Source organism: Crinia signifera, chromosome 2, assembly GCF_055691185.1.
Source record: "Crinia signifera chromosome 2, ASM5569118v1, whole genome shotgun sequence".
NCBI classification, from domain to species: Eukaryota; Metazoa; Chordata; class Amphibia; order Anura; family Myobatrachidae; genus Crinia; species Crinia signifera.
Genome location: NC_139218.1, coordinates 328,365,447 through 328,383,710, shown reverse-complemented (window position 1 = coordinate 328,383,710; position 18,264 = coordinate 328,365,447).

Genomic DNA, 18,264 nt, shown 5'->3' with positions numbered 1-18,264 from the left:
CAGACATGCAGTTTGTGGGTCTAGGGTCAGTAGTTTTAACTAACATTACCAAGATCCTAGATTTTTACCTCCCTAAAAGTATACTACTAACAAATATACACAGTAGGTGTAAAACACACTTCACAAATAGAGGGCGCTGGAAGGTTACATCTCAGTTCCTCCTACAAACATTTTAGGGTACTTGTTTCCTAGCACGGCGCCCATTGCATCGTATACCATAACACTTAATATGGTATACGATGGTATGCGATGCCATGCGATGCGATATTGTACAGTAAAATATCACATCGCATCGTATGCCATACAATGGCATATGATACGATGGTATACGATTTTTGATTGTACAAGCACACTGATGGGTCCTTACAATGTTAAATGGCCCCCCATTGTTAACGCCACCCCCAGGATCAGCGCCAACCCAAAGCGTGGCGAGGGGCGGTACGCGTCCTCCGACCTTTTCATACCCCCACTATCCACGTCGGCGTGGAGTTGATTTTAGATAGTGTGGTGAGCGCAGCGAGCCACTGAGCCTGAAGCGTGGCGAGGGGAAGCGTATTATTTACATGTATTCCGCGTCCCCTCGCGGGGCTTGCCACGCTTCGGACTTGGTGGCTCACTGCGCTCGCCACACTATCTAGAATCAACTCCATGCCGACATGGATAGTGGGGGTATGAAAAGGTCGGAGGACATGTACCGCCGCCCCTCACGGGCTCGCTGCACCCGCCACTCTTCGGGTTTGCGCTTCGGGTTTGCGTTGATAGTGGGGGTGGCGTGGGGGTGCATTTAACATTGTAAGCACCCTTCAGGGTGCTTTTACAATGCAAAAACGCATCGCATGCAGCTATATGGCATGCGATGTGATGCGATCAGATGCCCTACGATGAACATCGGGGGCGCCATGCTAGGAAACAAGTACCCATTTTAGTTCTAAAGTGTAGACAGTGCATCAGTAAATCCTGTTATATATCGATGTAAAACCCAGAGAGGTGTCCACCACCAGAATGTTTAAGGCTGTATTCACAGACATTTGGTGAGATGTACTAAGGTCCAAAAAGTGAAAAAGTGGTGAGTAATAAACAACCAGCCAATCAGCTCCTTCCTATCATTTTTAAAACACAGCCTGTAACATGGCAGTTATGAGCTGATTGGCTGGTTTATTACTCTCCATTGTATCACTTTCAAGTTTAGTACATCTGAGAAGAGTTGATTCACTTGGAAAATAGCTTCATCAGTTGGTAATATTTCCTGCACAAGGAAGGAAGCCAACAACTCTTTTGAAAGTCCAGTAGTAATGAGCCTTAATGCACAGGTCCTCAGAATTGAAGAGTCCCAAGCAGGTATCAATTTGCATAAACTTTCATGGTGCATTTCTTGGGCACACTGCCTGCTTCTCCAAACTGTATTTCCTCCAATATTATTGTTCCATCTTTAAATAGATGACTCTGTATTTTCTTTAATTGGCTATGTCTACAATGTACTGTAGGTTACCACAAGAAGCTTACATACCATGTACACCATGTGCTAAATAAACTCTTCTCCCTCACCCTTCTGTGGGTGATGCAGAAGTATATGTGGGAAATTATGACAGAATGGATTTGAGTTTAGGCAGCATCCTGGGAAAATAGAGATAAAGGGGGAAATTTACTAATATGAAAAACCGAGTTTTTCGTATTAGTATTTTCCCTACGACTGCATACGACTGTTTCAGTCGTATGCAGAATCGTGTTCCGGAGGGTCATTTACAAAGCAGTCAGATACGACTGCTTTGTAACCCACCGATGTCGTAGGAATTCGTATTAGCGGCCGTATATACGGCCGCTAATATGAATTATTTGTAGCAGTCTGCACGGATCAGTCAGATCCGTGCAGGCTGCAAGGTGTAAAAAAAATAAAAAAATAAAAATAAATGGAAAAAAAATCAGCGCGGGGTCCCCCCCACAGCCGAAACCAGCACCAGGCTGACGGAGCCTGGAGCCGGTAATTAAAAATCAGGGAACCCGACAAATAGGGGTTCCCCGATTTTTAACAACCAGCCCCAGGCTCCTGCTCTGGGGCTGGTTCCCAAAATACAGGGGACAAAATGAGTAGGGGTCCCCCGTATTTTAAGAACCAGCCCCAGGCAAAACCAGCCAGCAGGGTAATGCCACAGCCGGGGGGAGACTTTTTATACAAGTCCCCCCGGCCAAAGCATTCATCCCTGTGACCGGTCAGCCTGGCCAGGGCCCTGGGGGAGTGGGGACCCCCCCAATGAAGGGGTCCCCCCCCTCCAGGACTTACCTGACCAGGCTGAAGCCTGGTACTGTCCCCGATGCCCCTGGGCGGTGGGCATCGGGCTGATTATGGTGTAAAAAAAAAGATGAAACTATTGTTTTTTACTGTGGCACTACAAGTGCCAGCAAGCCTCCCCAGCAAGCTGGGACTTGGAGAACCACAAGTCCCAGCCTGCTGGGCATTAAAGGGCCCGCTGGCACTTGTAGTTCCACAGTTAAAAAAATAGTACAATAAACACACTGACACAATGAAAATAAAAGTTTAATACACACATTACACACATACTGATACTTACCTTTCTTGATCCCGTAGGTAGCCCTGGTCCTGATGTCCTGTGTCGTCCTCCAGGTCCATGTCGGCTGTCTGCGTCGTCCTCCAGGTCCATGTCGACGGTCCGTGTCGTCCTCCAGGTCCATGGCGGTGTCCGGGTCCGAAGAAATCCATGTTGGAGCTGTGGAAGGAAATCCTACTCACCTGGTCCTGCGCTGAAGAAGTCTTCTCTTGATCCGACGTTATCCAGGTAATGTTGAAGCTGTCGCCGGTCCCCGCTGTCTCCGCTGTCTCTGCATCGCGCTGAGGAGAGATGCTGAGATGTTTCATATTCGGCGCCTCTCCTCAGACTGAATTCTATTGGCCGCCTAGCCACCAATCAGGAGCCGAGAAAGTCGTAAAACGTGCGTTCCAATAAGCGGAAGCACGTCACTACCTTTTCCAAACCCACGGAAGTTGCTTAACTACTACAACAGCTCCGTTTTAAAGGAGATGCTTGCGCTCCATCTCCATGGTGACCTGAGATGCCGTGCGTTCCAATGGGCGGAAGCACGTCACTACAGGATATCCGGAAACGCTATTATGACTATAGCAATTATTTTATATATAAAAAACGCTATTTGTACCACTCGTTTTTTGTTTCATTTAATGTTTTTAAAGCATATTCTCCTCCTGCTCATGCATCCTGCTGTTAAACAATTGTTTTTATGTATGTATTAAAAAACTGATTAATTAATTGTTTACCCCTTCCCCCCACCCACTACATCAGTGAGGGTATAAAAACCCATCTAGTCCAACAATTGTTACACCTTGAAAAAGCTCCCTGTAAGAGCGAAACGCGTTGGTGAATCACCTGGGGCTGACTGACTGGACCCACCATTTCCCTTCTGCCACAATACCGTCTAAAACCTCCGAAGTTATTTTGGACTTTTTGGCTTGTTGGATTCAAAACCATTCCTGGGACTCAAAAATATCCAAAGATACCACCTATTGGGCTACAGAATCCACAGAAAACCTTGCACCCTCCATTGGGACAGCCAACGGGGCAATTGGAGCCACCATTCCCACCAAACTACAGTGAGGTACTCTAAACGGAAAAAAGGACTACCACTTAACCAACTGGCATAATAATACGGTACCATATGAACTACCAAACCAGTCAAAAGTCACCCCTTGATACCCCTTTTCCCCCTCCCCACATATTTTAACGAAATACTCATATCCGTTTTAAAACCATTTTTTATTGTATATTGTATGGTATAAATTGCATATTAAATATTCTGATTACCGATGTGAGTAGCATACCATCATTAGCGCAGTCATCTCCATATCTTCTTCTACAGGACTTATGGTGTATACTATTGGAGTGCAGTACACACACAAAAAAATAAAGAAAAGCTAAAAAAAATGTTGTTGTATTTTTTTTATGGATGGGGCTTGTATAACACTGTGTGGAGGCAGAACAATCACAAACGGAACTTGTTCTGACAGTAGTATACGTGTATTGGATTGCAGTGCGGCACACTACACACCACAATAAAAAAAAAATGGGGTACTTGTTTCCTAGCCGGGCATACACTAAGCTATTTGCTTAATTTAGTTAATTTATTTACTGCACCCTAAGTGAAATCTCATCGCACGGCCCTTTTTTGTGGCATGAGATGTGAGATGTGATATGTGATCTCAGTAGTTCATATGGTAAAACACCAAAAACACCACCACTCTCCACGTCACCCCGAAGCGTGGTGAGCGGCGGAACGCATCCTCCAACCTTTTCATACCCCCACTATCCACGTTGGCGTGGAGTTGATTTTACATAGTGTGGCGAGTGCAGCGAGCCACCAAGCCCGAAGCGTGGCGAGTGTAGCGAGTGGTGGTGTTTTACCATATTAACTACTGAGTTCGCATCTCACATCTCACGCCACAAAAAGCCATGCGATGCGCGATGCGATTTCACTACGTTAGCGTACGTAGAAAATATGGGCGCCCTGCTAGGAAACAAGTACCAAAAATGGAAAGCTGACTGACAGCCTGCCTGTGTACTGTACCCCACTACACTGACTGACAGCCTGCTTAACACACGATCAGTACAATATAACCCAGCACAAACCCCTGCACAGACCCCTCTGCACAGACAAACCCATCTGCACAGCATGAACCCCTCTGCACTGCACAAACCCCTCTGCACTGCACAAAGTAACCCCTCTGCACTGCACAAACCCCTCTGCACTGCACAACACCTCTCTGCACTGCACAACACCCCTCTGCCCAGCACAAACCACTCTGTACTGCACAACATCCCTCTGCACTGCACAACACCCCTCTGCACTGCACAAACCCCTCTGCACTACCTACACAAACCCCTCTGCACAACACACCCAGACCCCTGCACTGGAGAGCTGTGCACAGCTTGTGGAAGCGTGTGTGAAATGGCGCCAAATTCTCGGGACGCTGAGCATTTAAAAACTCAGAGTCTCACGAGAATCCGACACGATATTACTGCGTTTGGCCGCGCTTGGGTTTCAAAACAAAGCTGGAAACTCGCGAGCGCGGCTCGCATACGTCGAGCCAGGCCATGTTCGGAGCGGTTCGGATTCCGTGGAATCCGAACCGCTCATCTTTAATGTTGACCATCTGTTGTCTACCTATTTACTGTCTGTCAGCCATCTGGATACACATGGGACAAATGCAAAGTTGTACACAAGTTATTCACGTGGATGGAATTTGCATGATTTTACAATGTGCTTGCTCCAAGATGAGTATGTGTATCTGCAGGCAGAGGCGTACCTAGATAATCGTGAGGGCCCCCTATTTAGCAACTGATGGTGATAAATGTATGTAAAACATATACTTAGACAGCAAAGATGGGCCCCCTTCAGCTCTGTAATCAATTTACAGTTTATTCCTGCTGCTCTTATAATGCCGGGAAGATTAATCAAATCATTTTTATTGTCACTACAACATTAAAAAAATGCATAAGTGAAATTCCACAAGAAAATCCCACAAACATTAAATATCTAAAATAGAAAGCAAATAGCTGTAAGAAATGAATTACTTAATTTGTCACAAAGCAGTAATACAAATAAAATAAAAACAAAAATACATGTATATTTCAGTAAAGAGCATTAGAACATTATTAGGGACATTTACTAAGAAGGGAGTTCTATTGAAGCTTGGATGTTGCCCATAGCAACCAATCAGATTCTGTGTATTATCTTCAAGAAGGTGCTAAATAAAGAAGTAGAATCTAATTGGTTGCTAAGGTCAACATCCCATCTTCAATAAAACTCCCATCTTATTAAATTTAATCAGACAGACAATGGTCAGTATCCTAGTTAGGGATTAGGTAGATGCAACAATACCATTATAGGAAGAAAAACCTGTAGTTACAGAGAATACTTAAGTTTGACCACAGATGATAGGCTCTCTACAGGGCAGAATTATCATCATTTTTTTGATTAAAAATAATGTGAAAAAACGGTTTTGACATTATTTTAGTGTCACTTGTATGCATTAAAGGGATTTTAGAAGAGTTTTCACGAAAAATCTCTTCAAACCTTTTAATTCACTTTTTTATAGTAAGCAGATCGCATTTCCCATATTTGGGAAATGGGATCTGGCTGAATTTACTACAAAAAAAAATATGTAAAAAAATATCTTAGACATCCCTAAGACTTTATATTAGATCAAACCTAAAACCATATTTAAAGGAAATGGCCTTGGGGATAACTGGGGATAATACTGAGCAGTGGCGTAGCTAAGTTTTGGGCGCCCCCCCGCCGTTAGGGGGGGCGCCCCCCCGCCGCCGCCCCGCCAAGCACCCCTACCCCCCGCACCGCCGCCCATGCAAACCCCCCCCAATCCCCCACAGCCTTACCTATCGCGCTGGTCCCGGCGGCTCCGTTCTCCTGCTGAGGACCACCACAAAATGGCCGCCCCCATACAGCAGACAGTTTCAGAGAACTGTCTGCTATATGGGGGCGGAAATTTTGTGGTGGTCCTCAGCAGAAGAACGGAGCCGCCGGGACCAGCGAAATAGGTAAGTCTGCGGGGTATTGGGGGGGTGTAACTATAGCACCGCAGCCCCCGGCACCCCCACATGCACAGCGCCCCCCCCCCCCCCGCGGTGGCGGGGGCTGCTGTGCTATAGTTACGCCCAGGGGCGGATCCAGGATAAAATGACAGGGGGGGCACCATGATAAAAAAGGGTTTGGGTGGGGGAGGGGCGGTGTTAGTGGTGCCAGTGTACATGCTAAGAGAGCAGCAGGAGAGGGTGGGAATGGAATTAAAAATAGGCCCTGGCATTTAAAGTACGCAGGCCCACCATGGCGACAAAAGTGAAGGATGTAGTTGTGCGCGCCAAAGGCGCGCTCCAGAAAAGGGTGTGTGGCCACTCAACAGGGGGCATGTCAACACCATATACAACTTCTACACATTATGCAACAAAATACTAGACCCCATTATACTTGCCCCTTACACATGATGCCGCATGGATTGAGCCAAAATTCAAATAATGCCACATGGATTGTTTCAAAATTCACATAATGCCACACAGATTAAGCCAAAATTTACATAATATCACATGGATTGAGCCAAAATTCAACTAATGCCACATGGATTGTGTCAAAATTCACATAATGCCACACAGATTAAGCCAAAATTTACATAATATCACACGGATTGAGCCAAAATTCACATAATGCCACATGGATTGAGCCAAAATTCACATAATGCCACACGGATTGAGCCAAATGCATAAAATGCCACACGGATTGAGCCAAAATTCACATAATGCCACATGGATTGAGCCAAAATTTACATAATGCTACACGGATTGGGAAAAAATTCACATAATGCCACACGGATTGAGCCAAAATTCTCATAATGCCACATGGATTGAGCCAGAATTCACATAATGCCACACAGATTAAGCCAAAATTCACAATACACTTCATAAACAGGGACATTGTCCACCAAAGGCGCGCATTAAACATTTACACCATAATGTCCATTACACGTTACGTTACATGCCATTATGTCCATTATGTATTATGCTAAACACCATAATGCCTATTAAAAATTATGCTACATAAGTGCTGCTTCTCTACATGCTCATTGCCAAGGGTTCCATGCTCATTGCCAGAGGTTCCATGCTCGTTGCCATGTGGGATTACATGCTCATTGCCAAGGGGGAATACATGCTCGTGGTAAATGGGGGACAGCCGCCGCCAGGCAGAAGTGACAGCCACTGACAGTGGCAGAGCCTGGCTATATTCAGAGCACTGCAGGTCCCGGCTATTTGAAATAATACCCCTTTCACACCAGAAAATGCATTCCCAGGTTGGCCCCTTTTACACCAGCCTAGTCCCTGCATTTTCTGGTGTGAGGGGGAGAGAAAACCACCCCTCCCCCCTTTAACCAGTTATCTAATTTAACCGGCTATATCTTTGGAACCAACTGACCCATTTACATGAGACAAGTATTATATTGAAGAACTTTTGAGTGGGCTTTGAATGATTTTGGTCCAGTGAAACTGGAACGTTTGGTTCCAGAGTAATCTGCACTCAAAATCATGAACAGCCATGAAATTACATTTCAAAAAGAAAAAAATCGGTTTACACGCAATATCTCTGGAACCCATTGACCGATTTGGAACATCCTGGTATCATATTGAAGGCACAGCGATTTGGAATTGAATGATATCAAACACAAGCTTCTGTGATGCCAGGGCGGGAACTGGCAGCAGTCGGAACCGGGTGGGGGTCGGAATTGACGGGTCCCATATTATCCTATGGGGAAAAAACGTTACAGGTTTGCCAGGCGATATCTCCGGTTCCCAGGGAGCTAGAGACACGGGGCTGTGCTCGTTGGAAAGCCCTGGTCCTCAGCTACAAAATAAATGACAGGGGGGGCACGTGCCCAGGTGCCCCCCCCTGAATCCGCCACTGGTTACGCCGCTGATACTGAGGCCGTGTGGGCAGAGATAGTTGGTAATAGCAAAAGAACAAACAGATTACTTATAGTGGTATGCTTCAAACTACCTGACATTACTGAAGCAAACAAAGCCCTTCTTTTACAGCAAATCAAAAAATCAGCAGAACAGGGACAGGTTCTAATTTTGGAGGATGTTAACTAACCAGACATAGACTGGACTAAGGAGATCAGTACCTCAGCTAAAAGTGGGGGATTTCTAAATGCACTGAAGGACGAATATATTACACAATCAGTAGTAGCGCCATCTAAAGGGACCAGCAAAAATCTTAATTTCAGGAAAGCTGACTTTGAATTGTTTAGGGAATCTATAAAAAAAATAGAGTGGGATAATTTATTTTAGGGGTAAAAACGTAGAGGAAATGTTTCGAAACACAGTTAGATACAGTACATTAACAAATACATTTCTCTCAAAGGAAAATAAGGGTAATTTCAGCAGGACAAACCCTTCATGGCAAAACAAGAAATTAAGGGAAGCAATAAACAATAGAAAGAGAGCTTTTCAATTATATAAGGCAAATGGGGATGCGGATTCATTCACAAAATACAAAGAGTTAAATAAAATTTGTAAAAGGGAAATCAAGGCACCTAAAGGGAAACTGAAAGTGAATAGCCAAGAAAAGCAAAACAAATCCCAAAAAGTTGTATAAATACATCAATAGCAAACAGTTAATAAAAGGGAACATAGGCCCCTAACCAGTGCTAATTGAACTACCATTACTAAGGACAAGGATAAAGCAGAACTGTTAAATACATTTTTTTCATCTGTTTTCACTAGGGAGGAGCAGCCAGTCGAATCTACAGGCACCTCAAAAGGGATGAGCCCCATAGAATTAAACATAGAATTCACCTCAGAAGAGATCCTCAAGAGGCTTTGCAAAAACAAAACAAATAAATCCCCTTGTCCAGGTGAGATTCATCCAAGAGTTAGCAAATCCTTTTGCATTACATTTTTGAAAACTCTTTTTTGTCCAGTATAGTTCCAAAGGACTGGAGATTAGCGGAAGTTCTGTAGCACCGATATTTAAAACAATATAAACATGATGACGCCACAAATTTTAGACCTGTTGGTTAACGTTGATCCTGGGGAAGTAAGTCAAGGGAGTTAAGAGGTGATATCCAGGAATACTTAGAAATAATATAATTAGTCGTAATCAGCGTGGGTTTGTAGAGAATCGATAGTGCCAAACTAACCTAATAAGTTTTTTATGATGAAGTTAGCACAAACCTAGACATTGGCAATGCTGTAGACGTGCTCTCCCTGGACTTTACAAAGGCATATGACACTGTGCCACATAAAAGGCTGATTAATAAAATGGAGGATTTCTGACTAGGGGTTAAAGTTTGTAGCTGGGTAAGAAATTGGCTGTAAGAACAGAGGGTGGTTGTAAACCGTGCAGTTTCAAGCTGATTCCAGAAGTAAGTAGAGTACCACAGGGTTTGGTGCTGGGACCTCTTCTATTTAGCATACAGTATTTTTTAATTATATAGAGGACTAAATATATCATAATCCATTTTTGCGGATTACACAAAACTTTGTAGGGTGCTTAGAATGGTCGAGGAAAACTCCATGCTATAGAGAGATTTAAGTAAATTAGATGAGATAAATGGAAACTGAGATTTACTGTGGATAAATGTAGGTTATGCATCTTGGGAGATATAACAAGGCTGCGACTTATAATCTAAACCGAGTAGAATTGGCAAAATCAGAATTGGAAAAAGACCTAGGAGTCCAAATAGACAACAAACTGGGGTGCAGTGCTCAGTGTTATGGTGCAGCCACTAAGGCAACAGGATACTAGCCTGTATAAGAAGGGGCATGCAAACTAGGGATGGCAATGTAATTATGCCCCTCTAAAAGGCACTGGTTAGACCGCATCTGGAATTTGGAGTGCAATTCTGGGCCCCACACTACAAAAACGACATTATAGAGCTGGAGAAAATACAAAAAATGGCAACCAAGCTAATAAAAGGGATGGAGTCCTTAAGCTATAAGGAAAGATTAGCCAAATTATGAATGTTTATGCTGGAAAAGAGGCGTTTAAGGGGAGACATGCTCAACATGTACAAATGTATCAGGGGGCATTATAATGAACTATCAGGTTCATCCTTTGCTTTGAGGTAGGAGACTAGGACACATGGACCTGCTGTCAGACTAGAGAGATGATTCCATACCCTTAGAAGGAATCTAAATACATTTAAAATAAGGTTGGACAAACATTTACTCGAAAAAAACATTCAGGGGTACAACTCATAAACACCATTAACCCAAAGTTAAAACAAATTAAATAAATTCAAATGGGGATATCACATCTAGACCATACACTCTAACAGGTCCCGTAAAAAGGTTAAATTTGATGGACATACATAGTTTTTCAACCTCAACTACTATGTTACTATGTAACTATGGGGTAGATTTATGAAGCAGTGATAAGGGAGGAGAAGTGAGCCAGAGGAGAAGTGGCCTGGACAACGAATCAGTTGCTCTGTATAATTTTATATTATGCAAATTATAGGTGATTGGTTGCCATGGGCCACTTCTCCTCTGGCTCACTTCTCCTCCCTTATCACTGCTTCATACATCTACCCAGGGCCGGACTGGGACCAGAAATCGGCTATGGCATATTGAGCACACAGGCCCACCTGCAGCAGGCGGGACCCTTGCGCGGTGAAGCCGCGTGGCAAAAAGGGGGTATTACACATTATGGAACACACCATAATGCCCATTACAGAATATAAAACAATCTGGACCTCACAGGATGCTCCCAGTGTATAACAACAGGACACAACAGGCTGCTCCCCCTGCACAATAACAGAACACCACAGGCTGCTCCCCCTGCACAACAAAGGGCATCAGTAAAAACTCCTGAGAACATTACATTTACATTTTATGTTTTCACAACACACCTTCAGAATAGGCTGGCTCTGGTGGTAACGCTCCTCTGTCCTCACAGCACTGATAACACTCCTCTCACAGTTGCTCCAATGCGTTCATGCCTTCTCCTGCCCAAGTAACAGTAACATTGGAGCTGCGGCCAGTACCCCTCTCCCATTGCTGGGAACCTACACTTTTCCATCATCCCTTATCTTCTTTGCGACCTGTGGCACAGCATGGAGGGGGCACATCCATGAGCAGCGGGATGAGCGAGCCAAACCTCAAGGACCCTGGATGTAGCGGGGATGAGGGGGAGGTGAGAGGACAGAGGAAGCCGGACGGACCTGATTCAAGGGAGCGAGGGGGAGGGGAGTGGATGGAGGGGCTGACACAGTCTTGTAGCGGCCGCCGGCCTCCTGCACTGTCTAAACAGGTCCTCAGCGATGGAGGCCGGTGGCCATTTTCCCGAAGCCGCGGCCATATCCATAAAGCCGCGGCCAGCGCCGCTGAAAAGAGCGGAAAGCGGAAAGCGGGACTCCAATTCGGCCCACCTGGCCATCGGCCCTTCTGGCATTTGCCAAAAGGGCCAGATGGCCAGTCCGGCCCTGCATATACCCCTATGTTAAAGTGTTAACTACAGGCTGCCTCTGATAACCTCCTCTGTTCTCTACTCTGACAAGCAAAGTATAGTTGGGAGCAGGTTCCTAATAAGACCACAGGCTGCTCATCTTTTTTTTTTTATTAACTTACTCCTCCCCCCACTGCAGTGTTTGGTGCTCTCCTCTAGGGCTCTGAACATATTAACACGACCAGGGCTGCCATCAGAAATTGTGGGGCCAAATACTGACAATATAGGCAGAGCTCCCCCTGGGGGGTCAGAGCTGTGTATTCTGTAGGTGGAGCTACAGCTGAAATGGCAGTGGCAAATGTTGAACTTCTAGAGGAAGCTTTCTAAATGCAGTCTACTCTGCATAACACTGGATCAAGTGTGGGAGTCTGGGGGAGCAATAGAAGAACTTAGTAATGACCCTGCGCATTAATGTAAACACTGGTCTTTTTATACACTGGTTATTGTATGGAATGCAGTATTAATATCTAACACTATAGATGGTCTATACTAGTATAGGCTGTATTAAACATTTACATACAGTAATATAAATAAGTGGTCAGGAAAAGGTTAAACATATACATAATAAAAAAATACACAAACATAATAGAACCAGTTCTTTCTAAGCTCACATTCTCCCACCTCATAGTAAGGCTCTGTCTCTTCTTCCTGGTCGCTACTCTCTTGTTCAGAGCACTGATTAAAGCCACACACACAATAAACTTTATACTATAAGTAAAGTTGCTACCACTGGTTATGTGCAGCAGCTCGGCTCTGTCCCTTTCACTGCATGATGTGGCGGCAGCTCTAGTAATCATTTTATACACCATTGCTATTATTGTTGAGCCACTAGCCAAGAGGAGGCAGGTTTCTGGCCAACCAGCCCCCCCCCCCCCCCCGAGTTTGCATATGAATAAGGTAAATAAATTGGTACATAGACCTTAAACCAGACTAAAATATAGTGCTTTCACCCTAGTGCTAGCTTATGCAGGAAGAGGCGTCATAGAGACCTAGTTCCGGTTGATAGTTACGCTATCGGAGTCTGGTGTTCTTCCTGGGAGAGTCTGACTTCACGGACTATCAGCAAACAATCTTCTCCAGTGTTTGACCCTTCAACTCATCCCAGTGGCTGCTGTGTAACTAATGTACCACACTGCTGCAGAACCTCTTCAATCTTTATCAAGTTGTTATCTCTTGCTTACTAAATAAACCAACAATCTGGTTAAGTGCTCTTGTGTGGATTAACATCCCTATCAAACACCGCAACACTCTGCCAACGAAAAGAACATTGTTAAAGATTGAGCTTTGGGGGTGGGTGTTATAACATGTCAATCTATCATACATTATATTATACCTTAGCCCTGCCTCAGTCACTTCAGTATACAGATGTAGCTGCCACCATTGTTGCTGTGATATGCACTTGCATACTAATTGCAGCAATGACTATGCGCGCTTGACTGTGAATAGTCGCACCTGCGATTGCATGATAGAAAGTCCCACGGGTCCAAATATAGACACGTGCAGGGCTGCCATCAGGATGTACTGCTGGTACTACTGTCCTGGGCCTGGGCTCAGAGAGGCCCCGCAGAGCACAGAAGCTTTTTTCTGCTAAAAAATTAAAGCAGTTTGCTGCTGGAGTCAGCAATGCTGTGGGCTCCTTGTCATACACTCAGGGTTTAGATGGGAGGAGGAGGTTTTACACATCTGCAGCTCCTTCCGCAGAAGGCCATGGAGGAGCAGCACCAGAATTCTCCTCTAGGTATGGGGTTGGCACAGCAGCACATCCATTCCCCATCCATCATCAGTGCAGCTGCTGATTGTGTGTTCCTTTGAAATACAACAATACTATGCAATGGATGACCCATCAATGTCTTTACCTATTGATGGTCATCCATTTTTTTGACTGATTGGCCTGTGGGCCAATCAAAACGTGGGGGCAGTGCTTCGTGAGTGTCGGGGGCAGAGCTATACTCCATGTCCCAGCCCCTTGGGGAAAAAATTTTTTTGTTTATGCTGGACCCCCATCAATGGCAAAACTAGTCTACATCATCCATAAACCATCAATGATTTTGTGCTGAACCCCCTTATTCCAGGCTTTCCTGCCCTGTGCCCCCTAGTTCAGCCTTCCCATCCCTGTGCCTAACTCCCTTAGTGCCCCCCATCCCCCTTCCTCAGGTCTTGGCGGCTTCATGGTTCTCCTCCATATATGGCACACACCTTCTCATAGATGCAATTAATTTATGAATTCAACACTTTAAAACCCAAAAGCCTAAATGCCGACTTTTGGCTGAAATGGTTTTATAAAATTCTCCTATGGATACTGCCTCACAGTTCTCATATTTACAATGTCCTGACATTCTCCTATTGAGATTGCCTTTTAATAGTAAGATTTTTAGATGTTTTTTTAAATGAACGTGTCAATTTATATGTAATAAACTATGTATAGTACTGCAAGAGATTAAGGGCCAGATGCAGCAAGCTTCAAAAAGTGATAAAGGAGAGATAAAATACCACATGACGTCAGCCACCGGCCCTGTCTTCGTCCTGGCAGCAGCAAATATAAGTCTCAACTGACGGCGACCAACAAAAGACTTCTCCTGCAGCGGCGGCATGCGAGAGGATGTGTCTTTGTACCACAACCACCCTGCCCTATTATACACATAGAACATTCATGCAGGCGGTACTACTGGCTTGCTAAGCAGCACATTTTCGCTGCTAAGCGAGTCAATCAGTATCAACCCCCTGGTCTGTTATACACATAGAACTGATGGGGACCTGGTTGCAAAGCAACAAGAAAACCACACAATGATAAGGGAATAATAATCGGTACTTATGTAGTAACTGGGCTGCCGATTTTTTGATTGTATGCCTTAAGTTAAGGCATACAATCAGATGCGATGCGATGCGATATCGCATCGCATCGCATCCGATATCGCATCCGATATCGGATGCGATGACCCGATTTTTCCATAGGAATCAATGTTAAAATGATTCCTATGGAAAAATGGGTCCTTTTCATACCCCTACTATCCAAGTGGGCATGGAGTTGGATATAAACCTGTGGCGAGCGTAGCGAGCCACCGAGCCCGAAGCGTGGCGAGCGAAGCGAGCCCCGCGAGGGGACGGTATTCGTCCCCTCGCGGGGCTCGCTTCGCTCGCCACGCTTCGGGCTCGGTGGCTCGCTACGCTCGCCACAGGTTTATATCCAACTCCATGCCCACTTGGATAGTAGGGGTATGAAAAGGACCCATTTTTCCCATTGAATTCCATGTTAAAATGGACTCAGTCCATTTTAACATTGATTCCTATGGAAAAATCGGGTCATCGCATCGCATCGCATCGCATCGAATCGCATGGTCGCATGCGATGCGATGCGATCTCCCGATCCGACCCGATTTAGAAATCGGCAGCCCAGTTACTACATAAGTACCTAATAATCTGCTAAGCAACAGCACAAGTGACGCACTGTTGCTGCCAATGATGCACTTTCGCCCAGTCTGTATCGTGTCAGGCATAGGAAATGCGCAGATGCAGGAAATGGCGTGTCAGTGTCCGGCTGCAGAACGACCATAGAATGAAATGATATGCAAGCCCAGAACTAATATACCAACACCCAGCCCCCAGCTAATTGCTTCAATCAGTGGTTTTCAATTCCTGAAAGTGATGTACAGATGGAGCCACACTAACTCATCCCTACAGCATGCCTAGGTGATGGTTTTGGTGCTCCGCTGATTTAGCGCACTCAGACGCTTTGAGGCATGCTGAGGCATGAAATACAATACACATCTTGCGTGTGAGGCACTCGCCAACCCTAGACAGACACACATCTGTCCAATATACTTTCCAATGCTGGACTGAAGATGACTCCAATCAGCGGGGACTTATATAGAATCCAAAACTCACGCGAATCCAACAGCGGAATAAATTTTTTAATTATTATTATAAATTTATTAACAGTTTCTTATATAGCGCATACATATTCCACAGCGCTTTACAGAGTATAGTTGCTCATTCACATGAGTCCCTGCCCCAGTGGAGCTTACAATCTATATTCCCTACCACATGTACACACACACACAGACATTCTAGGGTTAATTTTTGTTGGAAGCCAATTGACCTCCCAGTATATTTTTGGATTGTGGGAGGAAACCGGAGTACCTGGAGTAAACCCACGCAAACACGGTGGGAATTAAACCCATGACCTCAGTGCTGTGAGGCAGTAATGCTAACCATTACACCATCCGTGCTGCCTCAATAATAACAATATGTCTTGATATGGGATCCGAGTCTGACAGGAAAACCTGAGCCGCACTCGGATACCGGCTCGTAATGGGAAGTTTGGTGGGGGTCTGGTTCTCTGCTCGCTCACCCCTAGTGGAGAGTAGAAGCTCGGAAGTAGGCATGTGCACCGGCCACTTTTCCTGTTTCATGTTTCCGGTCTGTATCTCCAGCCATGTTTTGGATCTGGACCTGTATCTGTTGCAAAACACCACCCTTGCATGTTTCGTATCTGTATTTAAAAAAACAAACAAAAAAACCCATAAAATTCACAACCACAGAATTTGTTTAGTTTTGTGCTCCTACTCAATTATTAACCTCAATAACATTACTTTCCATTCATTTCCGGTACTATCCTGAATGCCTCACACCTCACAATGTTGTTTTTCGGCCAAATGGTTGCGCAGGGGTAGCTGGATGACTATGCTAAGCAACACAAGTGGGTGGCACAAACATGTGGCCCATCTAGTAGTGGCACTGCAGCGGCAGACAGGATGGCAGTTTGAAAAACTAGGCCCCAAAGAACACATAATGCCAAAAAAAGAGGCGCAAGATGGAATAGTCTCCCACCCACCCTTATGTTTTGTAAATAAGACATGCTCACTTTAACAAACCAATCATTTCAGCGACAGGGTCTGCCACACGACTGTGGCTGAAATGATTGGTTTGTTTGGACCACCACAAAAAAGAAGCAAATCATCTCTCCCAGTGCAAACTGGCTCTAAAGAGGAAGATGTTGTCCTCATGCTCATCCTCCAATTCCTCACCCCCCTTCAGTGTGTACATCCTCACCCTCACAGATTATCAATTTGTCCCCTCGGAAATCCGCCAATCCAAGGTCTCTCTTTAGTCTCTGGAGGCAATTGCTGTTCTTCATTGAAGAATTGATAATAAATTTTGATGAACATCATCTTCTCCACAGCAGTATCACTGGACTTTAACGGCAGTATTACTGGACTTATGCAGTAGTACCAATGGACTTTAACGGCAGCGCCACTGGATTGGAGTTATTTAGCTATATCACTGGACTGGACAAATGCAGCAGTATCATTAGACTTTAATGACAGTTTTACTGGACTTATGCAGCAGTACCAATGGACTTTAACATCAGTGCCACTGGACTGGACATATGCAGCAGTATCACTGGATTGGATTTATGCAGCAGTATTACTGGACTGGACTTATGCAGCAGTACTAATGGACTTTAACGGCAGTGCCACTGGACTGGACTTATGCAGCAGTATCACTGGACTGGACTTATGCAGCAGCACCTAAGGATATTAACGGCAGTATCACTGGACTGGACTTATGCAGCAGTATTACTGGACTGGACTTATGCAGCAATACCACTGGACTTTATCGGCAGTACCAATGGACTTTAATGGCAGTACAACTGGACTTTGAAGGCAGTATCACTGGACTGGACTTATGAAGCAGTATCACTGGACTGGACTTATGCAGCAGTACCAATGGACTTTAATGGAAGTGCCACAGGACTGGACTTATGCAGCAGTATCACTGGACTTTATTTATGCAGCAGTACCACTGAACTTTGATGGCAGAACCACTGGACTGGACTTATGCAGCAGTATCACTGGACTGGACTTATGCAGCAGTACCAATTTACTTTCCCAGCAGTACCCCTGGACTGGTCTTATGAAGCAGTATCACTGGACTGGACTCATGCAGCAGTACCAATAGACTTTAACGGCAGTACCCCTGGACTGGACTTTTGAAGCAGTATCATTGGACTGGACTTATGCAGCAGTACAGCTGGACTTTATTGGCAGTACCAATCAACTTTAATGGCAGTACCACTGGACTTTGATGGCCGGACCACTGGACTGGACTTATGCAGCAATATCACTGGACATGGACTTATGCAGCAGCATCACTGGACTGGACATGTACAGCAGTACGAATGACCTTTAACAGCACTGCAACTGGAATTAGATTTAGATTAGAAAGAGG